The sequence below is a fragment of the Lampris incognitus genome, chromosome 12 (assembly GCF_029633865.1).
Source record: "Lampris incognitus isolate fLamInc1 chromosome 12, fLamInc1.hap2, whole genome shotgun sequence".
NCBI classification, from domain to species: Eukaryota; Metazoa; Chordata; class Actinopteri; order Lampriformes; family Lampridae; genus Lampris; species Lampris incognitus.
In genome coordinates this window covers 14,653,909-14,657,183 of record NC_079222.1, presented here as the reverse complement: position 1 = coordinate 14,657,183, position 3,275 = coordinate 14,653,909, and positions in this window count along the sequence as shown.

The following is a 3,275-nucleotide window of genomic DNA, read 5'->3' as shown; positions in this document are numbered from 1 at the left end:
CAAAAACATGGCCTGCGCAAAAAGGCGGAAAGTCCACCAGGACAACTGTCACTTAGAATCTGACTGGACTGATCAGTTTTGTTTTGTTTTACCGGACCATGCCAATGACAAACTGACATGCGTGATATGCATGCAGACTGTAGCTGTCTGCAAAGCAGATAATCTCAAGCTGCACTTCAACACTATTCATGCTGCCAGTTTTAATGCCAACTACCCTACAAAATCAGATCACCATAAAACAAAAAAATTGCAAATATGATAACATCATATAAGCAGTTCATTTCTACTATCAATAAATCAACATTGGCACAAGAGAGTGCAACAACTGCATCAATGCATGCTTCATGGAAGTTTGCTAATGCTAAGAGGACATTCACTGATGCTGAGTTGATTAAATTGTGTGCTGTTGATATGGTTGGCAAAGTTTAAGTCATGATGAGAAAAACAAGAAGAAGGTTGTGGAGCTATTAAAGCAGGTGGCATTGTCGACTAACAGGAAGGGTAGAACTTTTAGCGGGTTGTTTTTCCCATTTACTCACCAATTTGAAGAAAGCAGAAGCCATAGTCTTTTCCTGTGACTGAACCAATATGGAACAGCTATCTGTGTTCGCAAGATGTTTTGGTGGGAAGACCGTTCAGGAAGAGCTACTTTGTTTGCTTCCTCTGCCTGGGCACACAACTGGGGAGATCATCTTTAATGAATTAACACAGTTCTTTGAGAAGAATGGCTTGGATGTGAGCAAAATTGTGTCCGTTGTCATTGCTGAGGCTCTATCAATGGTGGGACAACAAAAGGGCTTGGTAAGCAAGCTTGCTACTGTTAACCCAGCATTTCATTGCATTATTCACAAATCAATGTTGTGCGCTAAACTGTATGAAGAAATTAAAGAGTCAGTGGATACTGTGACGAGACTGGTAAATTGCATTTGTGAGAGTTCTAGTCTGCAACATCACCTTTTCAGAGCATTGCAGGAGGAAATGTCAGCACAACATAAGGATCTTTTGCTGCTTAATGATGAGTAAAGGCCATGTGTTGGACAGGGTGTGTGACATGTGTGATGAGCTTGTGTCATTTTTATCTGGACTGCAGAGCCAAAAAGCCCAGGAATATCACGAGGTTTTTAAGTGACAGTAAGGTGATAGAATATGTTCTTCTTTTTTTTGTGTGGCATCATGTCTCATCTAAATCACCTTAATCTATAATTACAAGGCAAGAACCACACTGTTGCAGACATGTATGAGGCGGTTGAAGCTTTCCAGTCAAAGCTGAACCTTTTGGAGAGAGACATTCACTGGAGAAAATTGCACTTTCCACATCTGTGGGTGCATTGCGAGAAGAACGAAATGTGATGAAGGATTTTGTGGTGAGCCTGGCAGAAAGCCTCAAGGAACAATTTGAAAGCTCCCCTAAACTCTCAGGTGACATCCTCCTTTTCCTGAGACAGCCATTCTCCATTTTGGCTAACGGCCAGTGGACTGCAGAGGCCAGAAGGCTGGTACATTCCATAGATAAGACAACACTTCAGATGGAGGTCTTGGAGATGGGAACATCTGATTTGCTCAAAGCACAACACAATAACATTGGGATGAGTGACTTTTGGATCAGTGTGGTTCCTCAAGCTTGATTGAAAAACAGGAGAGCTATTGCAATGCTCCTACTCACAAGTTTCCCCTCCACATACATATGTGAGTCATAATTTTCTTCAATCAACTCGATCAAGAACCAGGCAAGAAACAGATTCTTTAATGCACATCTTGACCAGTGCTGCAGGCTTGCCACAACAGAATACAGGCTCAGCATCAGAAGGATTGCCTCATCCAATCGCTCTCACCTCTCTCACTGACAGTTTAATCAAAATCCATTTAATTTTGTCCATTTGTCCATAATTAAATGGTTGGTTTTGGACTTATTTTGTTTCATGCGTGCTTTTTTTTTTCCTTGTGTGACCCTCAACACAAGCTTTAAGAATCCCAGGCCTAAATTATTATTACTATCACCACCACCACTACTACTACTACTACTACTACTACTCTTGTACTAGTACTCTTGTAGTTTGGATGTGTTTTTGTCTTTTTGTTGTACTACTACTACTAATAATAATAATGAAATAAAAATAATAATGATAATAATAATAATCGTAATAGCAGCAACAAGGACATCTGCACATAAAACGACTTTTGCTGGAGCAATGGAAACCACCCCGGATGTTTTGACCCTTGGATTGGCATGCATGACATGATTTGGCCCTTGGGGAAAACTAATTGGGGAACCCTGGTTTTGGAGTAAAAGTATGACTGTGTATGTCTGTGTAAAAAAATAAAAAATAAAAAAATAAAATCTCTGGATAAGCACATAAAAAACGTAAAAAATTGATAAACTTGTGATCACAAGAGGTGGTAAATCCTTGGCAAAAACCACAAATACAAATGAAAGCAAGTTTATGCTTTTCATTTTGTTGATAATACAGGACCCTATCTTCATTTGGGTTGCATGTCTCACATTCATCGTTCAAAAGACACAGCCAATATTCAGAAAAAAATATAGATTTGTTTGCAAATTTGTTAAAATGTCTTAAAACTGATATGCAGAGAGGTCAAACTTGGGGCAAGGTGGGTTAGCCTCATTGTGCCTTGTACCACTTCACATCACATCATTGGAAATAGGGGTACCCTGTGTAAAGTTATGCTCTTGTAAGAATCAGAATCAGAATACTTTATTCATCCACCCTCACGTTTTGAAAAATGCCTTTTCCCGATGGAGTTATTTGCCAAAACATGTTGGCGTTATGCATTAAAGCATCTTGTGTCGTCCATCCTATTGTGCAAGAATCAGTGTTTTTCTTTTGCCAGTCTTTTTTTTTTTTTTTTTTTTGAATGTTGTTAGTTCACAGCAAAGTAAATCTGAAATCTCATTCTGTGTAGTAGATGCTCTTGTGCCTTGAACCTCTGTCCCTCTGGTCAGCTGCTCATTGCCTCAACGTATTGTCACAAATCACTGCCATGTCTCTGCACGGCATGGAGTGGTCGGGGCAGGAAATCAATGGCTTCTCCTGGGATCCTCCAGCAGCCCAAATATCTGAAGCTTGATGGCTCCGGATATTTGGGTGCGCTGTTGTAGATAGCTGCATTGTGGGGGGATTTTGCTGTGGTTGTGAACAGAGCTGTTAAGAAAGACCAGGATGGCAGAGATGAGTTTGGAATATGGGGTTGAGGAAGGGAGGAGAGAAGAAGCAAGCTGGAGGAAGCACGGGATAAGGAGGATACGCGGTTGAAAT